This window comes from Lycium barbarum, chromosome 2 (genome assembly GCF_019175385.1).
Source record: "Lycium barbarum isolate Lr01 chromosome 2, ASM1917538v2, whole genome shotgun sequence".
Classification (NCBI taxonomy): Eukaryota; Viridiplantae; Streptophyta; class Magnoliopsida; order Solanales; family Solanaceae; genus Lycium; species Lycium barbarum.
This window is the reverse complement of record NC_083338.1, coordinates 6,189,286-6,207,214: the sequence shown is the minus strand read 5'-3', so window position 1 is coordinate 6,207,214 and position 17,929 is coordinate 6,189,286.

The following is a 17,929-nucleotide window of genomic DNA, read 5'->3' as shown; positions in this document are numbered from 1 at the left end:
TATTAGCCATATTGAGACGATCATATCTCCTTGCTCCGATCTCTGATTGGCTTGATCCTTATATCGTTAGAAAGGTATTTATACATACTACAACCTCATTGGGGTTAATTTCTCAAATTCCAAACCGATCAAGGAGTTATCGCTGCCCGAAATAGGCCTATCAACCATTTTCGCAAAACGTTCAAACCTTCCATGTTTCCACTAGAACTCTAATGATATGAGCTTAAATTCAGTCCCAAAATGCGGGGTGTTATAGGGATACCTTGGGTTTTCTCTAATGTCGCCAACTAATACACGCGCAATCAAATTAGTATCTAGATTACAATGATTATCTGGGAGGTCACCTATATCACAAGTGTGCTTTGTGTGTAACTTTTAAATAGTCCACATCTTTTCAGAAGTCTCCTTACCACGGAGCATCTATTCGCAGCCTTGATATTTTCGCTTGCAGACCAATCGCCAAAGTTTTCATGTGGAATCGTCAACTTTAAACTCCCTCATCCCCTGGATGCAATAAATCTTAACTGCCCTTTGCAATGATTTTTCGAGCTGAAAACCATCTCTTTTTCAATATGAGCCTTTTGTTTTAAAAAATTCACTGGCTCTTTCCACAAACTTCGCCGAATATGATCATCATCCCTAGTAAAGACAAAGGCATCTGGGCGATCTTGAATATGATCAAGATAGGGGATCTCATTGGAATGCCACTGAATCAGCGGCGACTCTTGCTGTTGAAATTGGCTTTGCGGCTGAACCGGAGTCGTCTTTTGTTGTTCAAATAGTTGTTGTGAATTCAGTTCCTCCTCGCGTGTCGGACTGTTCATCATGTCTTGCAACAGCTCTACTTGATGTTAAGGATTAGTTCCAACCTCAATCTCATCGTCACTTTGCTCGTCGTCACTTTCCTCCGCATTAGGTATTTCCTTACTATTGCTGGATGATGTCACTATATAATTCGGATATTCCGGACCATCCATAGCAGGACTTTGCTTATAATTTGGTGCAACCACCACATTCTCCCTACATAATAAATTAGGGTGTTTTAACTACTACACATCAAATAACACTATTGATGTTAAAAAAAAAAATAGACGTACCGATAGTAATCAACTGCACCGAAACTTGAGGAAGGACCATCGCTTTGAGTTGTTGGATAGGCTGAGGATATTCCAACTTGATTCATCCATCCCGATTGAGGAGACCGTCCGATATGATCCATATCAGGTATATAACCCCTAAATAATATAATCGACATCATTAGTAGCATTCAAGTGCCACTACACATAATAATAATAATAATAATAATAATAATAATAATAATAATAATAATAATAATAATAATAATAATAATAATAATAATAATAATAATAATAATAATAATAATAATAATATCATTGCCCGTCAAATTGATTACTTAAACTATCCAGAGGCATTTGGCTAGTCAAAAATGCTTTCATAGGTACTCATGTCAGGGTAATTGTGTTGATAAGTAGGTTCTGCTTGAGTGACTTCGGCCTAATTTATAGATGAGGCTTCCCGACGACGTCTATTTCGGGCTTCCCGAGGAACCCTAGCCATGAATTCAATTCAATTAATTGGCACCTTATCTATATACATTTCAAGGACGTTTAAAGTTATGCATTGCCTATAATCATAAGGCGACTTCATATAATCAGTCGAAGAATCATCATTTTGAATGTACCACTGTCCATAACTAGTTACATCTTGCGGCGTAAATGACATTGGATATTTTCCAATTATATTTAGATCAAAATCACTTCTACTAACTTGTAGTCTATTATACAAGGCTTGGAGTAGTTTTGAGAATTTTAAGTCAAGTGAAAACTTAACATGGAATTTTGGTGAAGAATCATAGCGCAAATTATTTTCCTAGAATATAATTTTTCTGTCCCAGAATAAAGAAACTCTAATTCTTGAAACATCTACCATATTTTGAATAATTTAGGAGGAATACAAAAATGCAAAAACTAGATGAAACGTCAAATTGTTTGCTTTTTTTTTGCCTTATATGAACTCGATATTAATAGGATTTGAAGTTTTAATGTAGAACCAACGCATGCATGTAATTACAGTGTCTTGCAGTGTTGCGTCAAATCAAATTAAGTAAGGAGTGTTGCATAACACATGAAATAACTGTATTATGTCAGAATAGCGCAGTAAATTACCGCGACATTCTGTCACAACGCATTCAAATAATGTGTTATGATAGTATAACGCAGTAATTTAATGTGTTATTATAACGCAGTATTTTATTGCGCTATACCGTGCATTATATTGTCACCTCACCTGTCAAACAAAAAGACGTCATGATTCAAATCAAACTTTATATAACGTAATTTGACGAATAACTATTACCAACCACACAACATTCCACACAAAATTGAGTTACTATGTCATTTTTTGACCAATTTAGAGATATTAATCGTGTTATATCGTTCACTCCAGCAAACATCTTTGAAGTAATGGGTAGGTCCTGGGAACTAATTGATGATGATTTTCATTACTCAAATAACCCTAACGACAGATTCAATCGAGAATCCTATAATAAAATGAGAGAGGAGTGATATTGGCGTGTTAGGGAGGCTGCAGCATGAGAGCACAAGTTAGCGTCAGTAGGGCTTAAACGCAAAAAAAATGTGCTATGTCAATGCCTCGCAGAACTCCACAAGAGTTTAATTTGGCTCTTAATCATTTTCACAAAGAGAACAATCATATGCAAATACGTTACCATAGGGTAGAATATGGTATACATGGTAGCACAAGATTTAGATCCAAATGGGATTCGAACTGTGAAATGTCCGATGAAAATTAATATTTTTCTTATAATAAAGTAAGTAGGTGGGGTCATAAAGCCCTCTCTCCCCTGCGAGGGTACTTGGGGATTTGCAACTATATAAATAGCCCTTTATTTTGTTATTAGAGTACACCATATTCAATGTCGAGTAGTAGAAAATCAGCTTGGTCTTTACTCCTTCCAAAAGAACCAAATAGCAGTGATGATGAGAGTTCAAATCATAGCAGTTTTACGAGTGATACCAGTGATTTCAAACTAGATGAGCTAAATCCCGACCTTCTTATAGAGCATAATGATGATTTCTGCAGTGTGAAAAATTCAGATCCGCAGGAATATTATTGCGGTTTATGCCGAGAATGGTCACATCGGCTTGCCGAATCAGAACGTCTTGTTCGTAACTTGGAAAATCTCAGCGCTCCAATCCCAATAAGGTACTCCTTAAGCATGCCTCAAGTAGGTCCATAAACTTGCGAGCTTGCCGTGCAAAGGATTAGAAAAGAAAACAACAGAATGATGGCAAGATGATATAGATTTTACATGCTAAAGTTGGCCGAAGAATAAGCATCATCAACCGGTAGAGAACTAACTGCTACTGAAAAAAGATGTGTCTTAAGAAATTACCAATATTTTTCTGAGGACGATATTGAGGACTTGTACTCTGATGATGATTAAGAATGTTGTAATTTTAGTTTTAAGTTTAATTTATGATTATGCTATTATTTTGAAGAATATTTGTAGTTAAGTATTTTCATCTACTCAAGGTTATGAATGATGCAATTTAATTAATTTTTATTTTTTGCATGAATGTTGCCATTTTGCTAACTTTTGATTAATTATTAATGAACAAGTTTAAGTATTCGTAAAGAACTTCAAGCTAATGTCACCAAGCCTTCAGACAAAAATGGCGTTCGAGCACTTCTCAACCACTAAAACGACCATCTGAACTTTTGTGTATCCTTTATGTATTGATCCTACCTTATTAATCGCTCAAAAATAAGTAAGGTTCTATATAAAATATTGAAGTTTCGAGGTCCCGAAGCATGATTAATCCATGGTCAAAGTACGTTAAAAAGTGTAATGGGAGAAGCGTTAACCAAAAGGGCCAGAAAAAACATGGGAGGGACACTGTAGCCCAGTAAATTAGTGCGCTATAGTAATTAACGGAGCTGTCCCCGTTAATTGCTTTAGCGCAAAAGGTATTTTGGTAAAAAGAAATTTTGTTGGGGTATTTTGGTTCAAAATATTTTGTTGGGGTATTTTGGTTCAAAATATTTTTTTGGGGCATTTTGGTTCGGGACACGTAGCCGAGGACGTAGCTCAGGGAAGTAGAACACCTACTCCATCGAGGCCACCTAGACGCAGGGAGGCTGGAAGATTTCCCGCTGTGCATTCGAGGGTTGGATCTCGAGTTCGAACTCACCATATTATGGGGACCCGTCGGGAAATGCCTTCGGGCAAAACTCCACCAATGATTGTGCTCGATAAGGAAGATTTACCTGAATTTGATATCCCCGGGTCATCCACCTCTTGTGCAAGTCACGGGGATATCTAATTGGTATTACCCATCATTGCCGCATCCCATGGATAGACTCGGAGATCTTGTCCTCCGACTTGTTAGGTTGAGTAAGGGTGTGGCTGCCTTACTTTTGTTTTTCGATTACTGGTCATAGAGTAGGGTTTCTTCTGCTTTTTCTGATGTACTAATGTATCCGACATAGTCAGAATTTTGAGAAATGGAAAAAATCTTTAATGGGATTTCGCAAATTGGTTGTTATTGGACTTCATTGAGCATTTCATGTGTATTTTTTGTACCCAAACCTTTGTGCATGCCCTTGTTATATTCGATCAACAATCACATACTCCATAATCCGTAAAAACCTGATATGTTTTGCTACAGGCCACTGTAGTCGAGCATCTTGTTATTAAACTCAGCCACGACAGGTTCAAAACCATACCCTATGCGACCCATTCGGAAGCTTTACTCAATCATATAGGTGTTCGGGGTTGATTAGGTCCCGATGTAGGTCTCTTCGGTAGGTCGAACCATTTAAACACGATCTATTGGTTGAGTGGACGCCCCGGTTCCTTCTCGCGTACGCTTCCCATGATTGGATAGGATCAAGGTCCCATCCGTCATATCCGTCTGACATTGACACGTGTCGAAGCCCTGTTGGATCTGAAGACGATTGCGGAAGGTAGAGCATCTTGGTCCTACTCTATAGAAGCAGGTTTTCCCTTTCTTTTTTCACTTTTCGACTTTTACCAAACGGAATTTTACCTTCGTGTGCCTTGGATATGTTGATCTTCATATCTTCATATCTTCTTATTAGTTTCCTGTTCAATCTTCAAAACGAGCTGGAAAAGCGCCTTTCTCTGGTTTGGACGAAGATAGAGACCGAGGTGGCAGGGTAGGTTTGTCTGAATCAGGACAACGGATCTGATTCCCGCTAACAAATTGCCGTTTCCCGAGAAATTGAACCCAAACTGTAAGTAACTTTATGTTGATACGATCCAGCCATGTGGTTGCACTTATATTGAACCTTTTATTTGTTCATGTGTATACAACTCTTATTCGAACCCTTGGTGCGGTTCCTAACCTTGACCAATGGATTGGGAAAATCTGTTCCCGACTTACTTATGCCGCATGTACCTGGAGACATTTGTCCTGGTCCCGTTGGGAGGCCGGAACCCAAGGTAAGTCTTTCCCTTAAAGCGTCGTACTTTCTACTCTACGCAATACGCCATATTAGTTAGGTAATGACTGTTCTTCTTTTTGCTTCATAGGTTTGTCAAAGGCTACCAGAATTTGGGGTCAGGAAACTGCCGAGGTCTTAGCTGATGAGCAGGATATCGAAGCTCCCAATCAGGGAGACCTAGTTGAAACGAGGAAAAAAAATCCTACGAATCATCTGGAGCTCCTTCCCAGGCAAGGAAAAGATTGAGGGTCGTTATTCGAGAGACCTCATCAGAAGATATCTCGGCCTGTGCTTTGGACGCTGAGGTTGTTGGTCAATTATTAGACCATGCCGATGACGATGATCAGATGTTGGGTGGTCATCGTCTTATTGACGAGCTCCTCAAGCATGATCTGACCGATTCAGTTGCAATCACTCCACCATTTGTGGAAAGCTCAAGTCCAATTCCAGCTGGGTCAAGTGGCATCTCGAGGCCGACAGACGCAGGAATCACCAAGTCAAAGGTCGGGGCCTCCGATCACACTTCTACTTGAAGTACGAAAAAACTGCAAACCGCAGCCGTTGGATCGAAGGCAACTTCATCGGTATCAGGCTCTAAGGTACCTAATATTCCGCCTTTGTACGGTATTGGTTCCGTCCTTATGATACAAGCTGTGGCCTCATCTAAAATAATAATTTGCATATAAAATTCTCTGCCGCCATTGGAGGGCATTCCCGCCGATGTCGAAAAAGCCAAGGACAAGATGACCGAGCAAAGGGCAGTCGATCATGAGGGTTATGAAATACCCGTTCCGGGTACGTCGGGTTTTGAGCATTTGTCCATCCCTGTGGCCTATCATTTCGGGATTAATTTTGGCCTTAGATTGGAGAAGTTGTTTCCTGCCCCTAGTACCGACCCGAATCGAAAGAGGCTAATAACCTTCAAGGTGTCGGCCGACATGAACATGCTGTCGGGGCTGGTCGGGGTGGCCAGCTATTTATACTCTCTGGTCTCCCAGGAAGACCGTCAAAAAATGGATGAAGTCGGCGAATCATGCTTTTTTAACGAGGCCCAGCAGGCATTGAACCGGGTAAGTTTTGTTCTTGTGCTCCTTTCATTTAATTTTAACTTCATGTCTTACTTTACAATCGTTTCTCTTTCTCTTATAGGCCTCTGTGCTTCATCATGCCTGTTTTCACCGGCTCAAGCATGAAGTGGGCCGGCTCAAGTACGAGCTTAAAAGCAAAATTCAGGAGGTGGACGAGCTCATGGATCTGTATGAGCATAAATTGCAATACATCTCGTCTCTCGCTGACCTTTCTATCTTGAAGTCGAACTTAACAGTGTCTCAAAACGAAGCTGTTGAGGCTAAGCGGGAGCGCGATCATATGGTAGAGAAGGTAAGGGCTTTCGAATTTTTCAATAAATATTTAACAGCCGATTCTAACGCCCTTGTTTCTCAGGCCTGGGCTTATGCTAGCCAGATCGATCAACTTTGGGCAGAGCTGGATGCGATCAAGCCCGAGTTTAACTCCCTTCACGAAATGACCATCGGTACTGTGGCCGAACGTGATGTTCTCCGGGAGCAACTTCGGGCGTTAGTGGAACAAATGAATGGCCTTAGCTAATCACTTGTTGCAGCTGAAGCAGAACGGGATCGATTGAACCGGATCATCATCGATCTGCAAGCTGAGCGTGGAAAATCTCTTGACCAGATCTCGAGTTATGATGATATGTTAGAGATGCCGAAAAAGCCAGTAATCCTTGAGCTGAGCACGAGCGGTGTCCCTTCTTTTGTTTTTACACCTTTGTTTTGAGGCCACTAGTCCCAGCCTTTGCAAATATACTTTATATATGTATGAATCAAAATTTATATTTGATATTTGCAAAATACTCCTCGTTTCAATGTTTGTTCCGTCTATGCCACTATAATTTGCCATATTGTTTCGGCCAGGATAAAATTCAAATGGTAACGGCTCGTGATTGGGTTTTAGTCTGTTTTGAAGTTAGTCATTGCTTTATTTATAATTTGCAAGGTAGACCCGATCACGACATTTTTACGTTTTTAGACCGTGGTCATTAACCGTTTTAAGTCGCAGCTTTCGAGCTTGCATATGTTTTTTAGACCGTAGTCTTTAACTATTTACGCCATAGTTTAGACCGTGGTCTTTAATTGTTTACGCCATAGTTTTTCGGTATTTGGCAACATTGGATCCTTTTGATTGAAGTAAGTTTTTTATTGAAAAACCAGCCAGAGATGCATTCGCAATTGTTGCTGCGTCAAGAAAAAACTAAGTAGACACCATTCAATCAATCGTTTGGTCCTTATATCTGATCCTATCATTCAAGACTTGGCTTTTACATAGTTATCACTTAACTCATGGTATAATAGTCCCCTAGTATTGAGTCTGAAGTATAAGGGCTCGGATACTATTAGCTCGGTATGTGCATTCCCCGGTCTCCGATCTTTGATCGGTATGCTCTATATGTGTAGCACACTGTTCAGCACTGCCTCATTAAAAACCTTGCGGAAAACCCACTTTGGGACAAAACAGTCAAAGAGAAAAAGAGTGCAGCACGTGCTCTCAGTCCTAAGTCTATAACTTTTGAGTATCTGCTGTGTTGTTTCGTTGTCCCTCGGGCTGTATCCCTACGAGGTTAGATCGAGAAAGAAGAAAGCAAAATAAAATTTATTCGTACCTTTAACAGTAATATCGTTTTAGGTATGCTACATTCCAGTTTTTTTCAGTTGTTGTCCATCTTCGTTCTCGAGCTGACAAGAACCTTTGTTGGTTATTCCAGTGACTCGGTACAGTCCTTCCCAATTTAGGGCTAATTTCCCTTCGTGAGGTTCTTCATATGAAATGTGACCTTCCACAGTACCAAGTCCCCAATCTTAAAGTGTTTGAGGTTGGTCTTCCGGTTATAATACCTTTGCACCCTCTGTTTTTGTGCAGCTATCCGGACATGAGCAGCTTCCCTTCTTTCATCCATGAGATTCATATTGACAAACATGGTTTGATTCCCCAGTGGCATAATGGAATCTTAAGCTTGGCTCACTAACCTCGATGAGTGTCAGGGCCTCGGCTCCGTATATAAGGGAAAATGGAGTCTCCCCGGTACTTGATCTTACCGTTGTACGATACGCCCATAAAACCTCGGGTAGAACCTCCTTCCATTGATGCTTAGAGCCAGACAGTCTTTTCTTTAAATTATACAGTATGGTTTTATTGGTAGACTTGGCCTGGACATTCGCACTCGGATGATACGGGGTTGATAAGATTTTCTTGATTTTGTATTCTTTGAAAAACTTGCTGACCTTGCTACCTATGAACTGCTTCCCGTTATCACATGTGATCTCCGTTGGTACCCTGAATCGGCAGATTATATGGTCATAAATGAAATCAATGACCTCTTTTTCCCTGACTTTCTCAAGTGTCTGTGCTTGGACCCATTTAGAGAAATAATCAGTCATAAGTAAAATAAATTGCATCTTACCTGGGGCCCATGGCAAAGGTCTCACTATATCCATGCCCTATTTCATGAATGGCCAAGGAGAGAGGACGAGATGGAGCTTTTCCCCGGGTTGATGTATTGAGGGGGCGTGCCTTTGGTATTCATTACATTTTCGAATGAAGATTTTGGCATCTTGCTCCATCTCGTTCCAATAGTATCCTGCTCTGTTCAGCTTGCGGACCAATGAATCGACTCCCGAATGGTTTTTACAAGTCCCCTCGTCCACGGGGCTGTGGAATGACCTTCGGTAAACCTGGCCATCGACCAAAAAAAATCTAACTGCTTTGGTTCGGAGAGTCCTTTGACTCCTTGGCATCGGATGGTAGTTTTCCCGTATGAGATAGTCTATGTATTTGTTCCTCCAATCCTAAGTGAGGCTGGTCGAGTTTATTTCGGCATAGCCAGTCTCTATGACTGATTTTGTCAACTGCACCACAACTCCGGAGGCGAACCCTTCTAATTCAAACAAGGATCCAAGATTTTCCGGGGCATCCGCCTCATTAATTTGATCCCGAGGTACGTGTACTAACGTCCACTCCTTAAATCGGCAAAGGACAACCTGTAATTTTTTCTGATATCTCTGCATTCTATCATCCTTGATTTCGAAGGTTCCGTTCGTTTGGTTGACCACCCGGAGAGAATCGTACTTGGCCTCTACGATCTCGACCCCCAAGCTTTTCGCCAGTTCTAAGCCTGCAATTATAGCCTCATACTCGGCTTCGTTGTTAGTTAATTCAGCCGATCTAATAGATTGTCTTATTATGTCACCTGAGGGAGGTTTGAGAACGATCCCTAACCCGGACTCTTTTACATTAGACGCACCATCTGTGTAAAGGGTCCAGACTCCCGTGCTAGTCCCCGAGGCAAAAAACATCTCCTTATCGACCTCAGAGATCATGGCCGATGCAAAATCGACCATGAAATTTGCCAGAATTTGGGATTTTATTGCAGTTCGGTGTTTGTATTCAATATCATACCCGCTAATCTCCAACACCTACTTTGGTATCCATCCTGAGAGTTCGGGTTTAAGCATGACGTTCCTTAGGGGGTACGACGTTACGACGCATATAGGATGACACTGAAAGTAAGGTTTTAATTTTATAGATGCACTTAATAAAGCCAAAGTGAGTTTTTCCAAATGTGGATATCTAGTTTCGGTGTCACCGAGGGTTCTACTTACATAGTAAATCGGGTATTGCGTACCTTTCTCTTCGAACACCGCTCACCGCTATTTCGGGCACCGCCAAGTATAGATACAACTGCTCGTTCGCTTTTGGTGTGTGGAGTAGAAGTGGGCTTGATAAGTATCTTTTGAGTTCTGCCAAGTCCATCTGACATTCGAGGGTCCATGCAAAATCAGTCTTTTTCTTGAGCAATGAGAAGAAACGGTGACTCTTCTCCGAGAATCTGGAGATGAATCGGCTTAGGGCAACTATTCATCCCGTTAATCTTTGTACCCCTTTAATGTTGTTTATCACGGTGATACCTTCGATTTCTTTTGTCTTATCCGGGTTAATTTCAATTCCCCGATTTAATACCATGAATCCGAGAAACTTGCCCGATCCGACACCGAATGCATATTTTTTCGAGTTCATCTTCATGTTGTACTTTCTTAATATGCTGAAAGTTTCTTGCAAAAATTTCAAATAGTCCTCTTCTCGCAGGGCCTTAACGACCATGTCATCTATATAAACTTTCATGGATCTCCCTATTTAGTGTTCAAACATTCAATTGACTAAACGCTGATAGGTGGCACTAGCCGTTTTTTAAGCCGAAAGGCATTACATTATAACAATATGTGCCAAACCTAGTTATCAAGGAGGTTTTTTCTCGATCCTCTGGGTCCACTTGTATTTGGTTGTACCCGAAATAAGCATCAAGGAAACTCAGCGTGTTGTGAACCGGGGTAGCATCGATCATGCGATTAATGCTAGGCAGAGGATATAAATCCTTCGGGCAGACTTTGTTTAAATCTTTATAATATACGCACATTCTAAACTTATCCCTCTTTTTAGGCACTACTACAATGTTAGCTAACCAATCCTGGTATTTTACCTCTCGAATGGATCCTATATTAAGGAGCTTGGTTACTTCGTCCTTGATGAATGTATGTTTTACGTCGAGTTGTGGCCTATGCTTTTGTTTGACCGAGGGAAAACTTGGATCCAAGCTAAACTTGTGTGTCATCACATCCGGTGGAATACCTGTCATGTCTAAATGGGACCAAGCAAAACAATCTGAGTTAATTTTAAGAAACTCAATAAATTCTTTCCTGAGCTCTGGAGTTAACTCTGTGCCTAGGTATACCTTATTTTCGGGTAGATGGACGAACAATGTAACTTTCTCAAGTTCTTCAATTGTGGACTTAGTGGCATCAGAATCATCGGGCACCACAAAGGTTCTCGGTACTCCGAATTTTAAATTTTCGCCTAGTGTGTCTCTGTTCCGATCTTCCGAAGATTCTGGGATTGGGACCGGGATCTGTGATTTCTATTTGGCACTCTTCCCTTCGCTTCGATCTGGCGCCTTTATAGTCTTAACAGATTCTTCAACCGCGAACACTTCTTTTGCGGCCTTCTATTCACCACGGATGGTTTTGATACCTTCTGGAGTAGGGAATTTCAATACCTGATGCATGGTCGAGGGAACTGCTCTTACGAGGTGAATCCACGATTTGCCCAGCAATGCATTGTATCCCATGTCTCCCTCTATCACATAAAATTTTGTATGTTGCATAGTTCCTACCATACTGATCGGTGAAGTGATCTCACCCTTCGTCGTTTTGTATGCCATGTTAAATGCATTGAGGACCTGTATTGCCGCCACGATCTTATCTAGTAGTCCCAGCTGTTCGATGACTCTCCATCGGATAATATTAGCCGAGCTACCTGGATCAATCAGCACACGTTTAATTCTAAACTTATTGAAAAGGACAGATATTACTAGTGCGTCATTATACAGCTGGGCGATGCCTTCCATGTCGTCGTCATTGAATGTAATGGGGCAATCGAGGTCATCGTTCCGGATACGCTTTTCCCTCGTTATGGAAATTTTTGTGCGCTTCATAACCGGCCCAATGGGAACGTCAGTTCCTCCTATAATCATGTGTATCACCTGCTAAGGCTCTTCTGGTCTATCCTGCTTGTTGGAATCCAGGTTTTTAAATTAGATTTTTGCTCGTTCACTTAGGAATTCTCGAAGATGTCCCAAATTGAATAGAGGGCGACCTTCTCTCTCAGCTATCGACAATCCTCGGTTCAATGTCCATGAGTATGATGATACTTACAAATAAGACTTTTATCCCGCTTCTCCGGGTTAGATTGGATTGGTCTCGGATGCCTTGTTTCTTTATTTCGGATAACGGCTGCCGCTATGGCTGCTACATCGACGTCAAAGTTGTACTCGGATAACCTTGGATTTTCTCTATTTTCCAGAGCTCTATCGACAACATTTCTGTTTACCAAACCACAGCTATTTTGGCCTCGATCGTTCCTTCGATCGTTTCTCCTATCATTCTTGCCCAATTCGTTGTTACGCTCGTTCCCCCTTCGATCGAGCGGATAAGGCTATCATATGAAAATCTGGAATCTCGATCTATCACTCTTCTCGAGCGATCACTCCTTTTACCGGAATGTCATAATACTGAAGCGGCCCTCAGAATCTTATCATCTTCAACTGATACCTGTTGTGTAGATCAACCCAGGCGGTCGCTGGGTATTCTATCAGGTTTTGTTTTAGCTCCAAAGATGTGACCGAGCTCCTCGAGTTAAGCCCTTAGGTGAAAGCTTGAATGGACCAATCATCAGTAACTGGAGGTAAGTCCATGCGCTCCATTTGAAATCGAGCCACAAACTCGTGAAGGGTCTCGTCATCTCGTTGCTTAACGTTGAATAAGTCCAATTTTTGAGTTTCGACCTTGGTGGCCCCAAGGTGAGGTGCCTTGGTGTATGTTGTTCGTGAATGGCATAGTCATGATTGACGAGGCTCACAATGGAGTTAATGATAAGCTGAAGGGTTGGAGACAGACGTTGGAGTATAAAGGATTTAAATTGAGTAGGACCAAAACAGAATACTTTGTTTCGAGAAATCTATTGATCAATTCCGATTCTTTCTGTTTCTCTTGATTTTTTTCCGATCGAGTGAAAGTTCAATGTCTTACCGCGTGAGGCTGACGAGGAAGTGAGGCTTGGTACCTAGGCCATTCAAAAGAAAGGAAGTTTTAAGTATCTTGGATCTATTATACAGGGAGATGGGGATATCGACGACGATGTTTCACATCGTATTGGTGCAGGGTGGATGAAATGGAGGGTCGCCTCCGGAGTGTTGTGTGATAAGAAAGTGCCACCAAAACTTAAAGGCAAGTTCTACAAAGTGGTGGTTAGACCGACCCTATTGTACGGGGCGGAGTGTTGTCCAGTCAAGAAATTTTACGTCCAGAAAATGAAAGTCGCGAAAATGCGAATGCTGCGGTGGATGTGTGGGCACACTAGGAGGGATAGAATTAGGAATGAATATATCCGAGACAAAGTGGGAGTGGCATCGGTGGAAGACAAGATGCGGGAAGTGAGGCTGAGATGGTTTGGGCACGTGAAGAGGAGAGACACTGATGCCCCAGTGCGGAGGTGTGAGAGGTTGGCTATGGACAGTTTCAGGAGAAGCAAAGGGAGGTCAAAGAAGTATTGGGGAGAGGTGATTAGACAGGATATGGCATAGTTTCAGCTCACCGAGGACATGACCTTAGATAGAAGGTTGTGGAGGACTCAATTTAGGATAGATAGCTAGGTGGCCAATCCTTTCACCTTAGTAGTTGTAGTTTTGCTCATTTGTTTATTGCCATTTGATTTGTGCATTTGATTGCTGCTTATATTTGTTGGGTCATTGTACTTTGGTGGCCTTAGTTATCTATAGTAGTTAATGCTTCTTTTTTTCCGGACTGTTCTAACATGACTTTCTCGCTTTTGTTATTCCTTGATTTCGTATTGGTTTTCGATATGTTTGATCCTATCTAACCTTTTGTCTTGTTTTTCCTCTCTTGTTCTCCTCTCTTGAGCCGAGGGTCTTTCGGAAACAGCCGCCCTACCTTTCAAGGTGGGAGTTAGGTCTGCGTACACTCTACCCTCCCCAGACCTCACATGGTGGGATTATACTAGGCTTGTTGTTGTTGTTGTTGACCTTGATGGCCCCGGCATGTGCCTTAACGAAATTATCAGCGAGCATGGCAAATGAATCAATCGAGTGCTCGGGCAAGTTATAATACCAAATCATAGCCCCCTTTGACAGAATTTCCCCAAATTTCTTAGGCAGCGCTGATTCGCTTTCGTCATCGGCGAGATTATTGCCCTTAATAGCGCATGTATACGCAGTTACATACCCATTTGGGTCCGTTGTCCCGTGGTACTTCGGGATATCGGGCATGCAAAATCTCTTGAGAATTTTTATCGGTGCCGCACTCGGCCGAAACGGCACTGGAACAAACTTTTTCGAATCCGGTCCCTTCAACTCTGGTGGAGCCCCTGGAATATGATCGACCCTCGAGTTGTATTTCTCCACCTTCTTGTCATTCGCCTCTATCTTCTTTTCAGCGGACTCGACCCGTTTGGTCAATTCTTCGAGCATTCTTATCAATTCGCTGCTTTGTCCAGGGTGGTTCTCATTACCCCGTGGGATGTATCTTTCCTCTGTATCCTGGGTCTGTTCTGATGGGGCAATATCGGGTGCCTGACCCCGATTTCGCAATTGTGCTATGATCTCTTGGTGGGCCTGCAACTGAGCCATAGCCATGTCTAACTGGATTTGGAGCTGTTGCAGCATGACCTCGTCATTCTCGTCGGCCAGTACCCCACCGATGATCCGACTTGAACAGGATTAACGGGGGGCGCGTTGTTGTTTGGTATATCCCCGTCGTCATGCTCGTGATGGCTTGGTTACACTTGGAAGTTGACAGAATGGGAATCCGACATTTTCGGTACACCTGAAATCAAACCTTAAAAAACAAGTGTAAAATATCGAGCATAACCAGAATGTTGTATTGAACCGCCACTACTATCTAAGGCCCCACGGTGGGCGCCAAGCTGTTTAACCTTAAAATGGAGAACAATTAAATTTATGCGTGACGCCAAAGATATGTGGCTAAATTCAATTCAAGATTAAATAGCAAGATAAGCCAATAAATGAACAGAGATGCAGATCTGACCAACTGTTAAGTACGTCTAGCCTCGGGTATAGAAACCGAGGTCGATATCTTCTGTTAAGAACTTACACAAAGTATAATAAAAATGAACTTAGAACACATGGGAATGGTTTTAAAAAGATTCTTATGATTGTTAATGTAATGTGTTTCTGTCCTTGCTATTACCAATCCCCTTTATGAATGATAACCACCTCTTTATATAGTAGAGGAGTTCAACCCTAGTACAATTTTAAATAAAGAAAATAAATCTGGTGACAGTTGTTTTGCTGAGATCGACGCCAAAATATCCGGTTGAGGATGAATATTTCGGTCTTATGCTAATGGTAGTCAATCACCCTTCCTTTATCGCCTCATCCTGGCCTGAAATCGAAGCCTCGTTCCAGGCGAGACGGTCGTATCATGACCGAGCATAACAACAGGAAACCAAGCGTGCCTAGATCCTCGGTTTTACCCGTATACAATCTTCTCTCCCTCTCTTCTCTCACACACTTTCTCTTAACTGCTCTCATCTTCTCTTTACAGTTTTGGTTCAATAGCTTCATAATCAGCTGCTATGGCAACTGATTAAACTAGTTCGATTAATATTTCAATGGAGCAGTGGAAGTTATCACAAATTGGCTATGCATTGCAATCATATTGATGGTCGCTTTCTTTTGGTATACGATGAGGCTAACAAGGTTTTTGTTGCTGTGACCGAGACGACAAAGAATATAGAGGTTGTGGTTGAGTTGTTTGGAGCAGAAAGGATTAGTCATGTCCAGACAAAGATAACAAATATTTTACCAACAACAAGTGTAACGAGTGCCCCTTCTTCTCTGCTTTCCTCTTCAAGCTTAAGATTCGTTAGCAGTTTTGTGGAGCACAACATCAACAAAAGAGTCCTCTTATCATGTTTACATGTGTTGGCAGTTTTTGACAAGAGTCCTCTTATCATGTGTTAGCAGTTTTGTTGAGAACATTATCCCGTTAACATCTTTATTAGTTTGAATGTAGAATTTATGTTTAGTTTCTACTTTAACTTTTTTAGCATTCTTATTCAATTTCAGTTTCAACCAGTTTTTGTTCTAGATTGATATATATTGGGTTAAATACCTATATTATTATTTTCTCTGTTCAATTTGTTTATCTTTCTTTTCTTTTTAATTTCTTTAAAAAAAAATGCTTCAACATCCCACCTAGCATATTTAAGACCACAATATTAAAGGACATTGGTATAATATATATGCATATATTTAGTATAAGACCACAAGATTCAAAAACCTTCTTTATTTTCTTAAACTCCGTGCATGTCAAGTCAAACTAAGACAAACAAATTGAGACGGAGGGAGTAACATAACAAGATACATGGCTTAAAGCAACTAGACATTTATAGATCCATTTGTTGTTCCTGAGCAGAAGGTAGGGCTGCTTAATCAATCGATGAATCAATCAAGATAGAATTTAGCGAGACTAATCTAATCTTATTCAACCTTAGATGAGAATTAGGGCGAAACTTGGGATGGTCTTTGTTTAGATAAAAAGCTAATGTTTTTCCATTATATAAGCTACTCCATAAATCTATTCCTGATACTTCAGTGGAAAAGCCTATATAAACAAGGGTGTATTTGGTAGGGAGGAAAATACTTTGAAAAATATTTTATTTAGAAAAACAAGTTCCTTAAAATAAGAAAAATGACTTTCGGAAGTGGGGGAAGATAAGTTCCAAAGGTGGCATGACATATTGGTTATCTATTCCCCATACTCCACCCGCAACCTCATAGCTACCCCCCACCCCCCCCACCCCCCGCTACCCCCACACCCCTACCTTTATCCCCAACTCTTATAGTTTTTGCCTAGATCAGATATAAATGCTTTTATGATAATATTTTTAGCTTACATACCAAACACAAAAAAATAAGTAAGAAAATTTCTTATTTTCTAGAAAATATTTTGTGTCGTACCAAACACACACCCCAAATATGTGATCGTAGTATGCAATTTTGACTGGACCTTTGAGATGATATCTACTCACAAAATCCCTCCTGATTTCTTCCTCATTGTATAGTTAATCTATAATCTTGAGCTATATGATGTTGTTCAATTTGGCCTGATACTATAATCATAATTCATCAAAGTAATGAATCTTAGTGGATTGAAACAACAGTCATCGCATATTTAATACATCTTTCATTTGGTCTTAACACATGTATAATGAGTATTTCAAGTTGTAGTACATAATTCATTCATATACAAGGATCTAAAGTACTTTGCACTCTTAATTTTTTTTTTTAATAGGATGAATTAGACCTATAAAGGAATGAATCTCAATGGATCGTAGAAGCAATATCGCTCTGCCACTTACAATATACCCTATCGGGTACTTATTGCACCCATAATTATGACTTAAAACTCCATGATGATATTGTTCAATTTGGCAAGATGCTACAATGATACTCATATTCATCATAGTTAGACTGATAATGGAACTAACACCAATGGCATATCCAAGCATCAGAGGAGGCTGCATTAGCCCGTGCATTCTCTGCCACAAGTATCCTCTTCATGTATTTTTTTTTTTAAACAAAGCCGCCGTATGCTGGCGCAACCTTTTATAACACCAATAAGGGATTACAAAGAGTAGGGGGACAATGAGTCCAACCCTAAATTACAAAACAAGCTGGAGAATAAGCTATCTAAATCACAACTTTACAAGTTATGCACAACATATACAAATGGTCCAGTGCGTTAAGGCA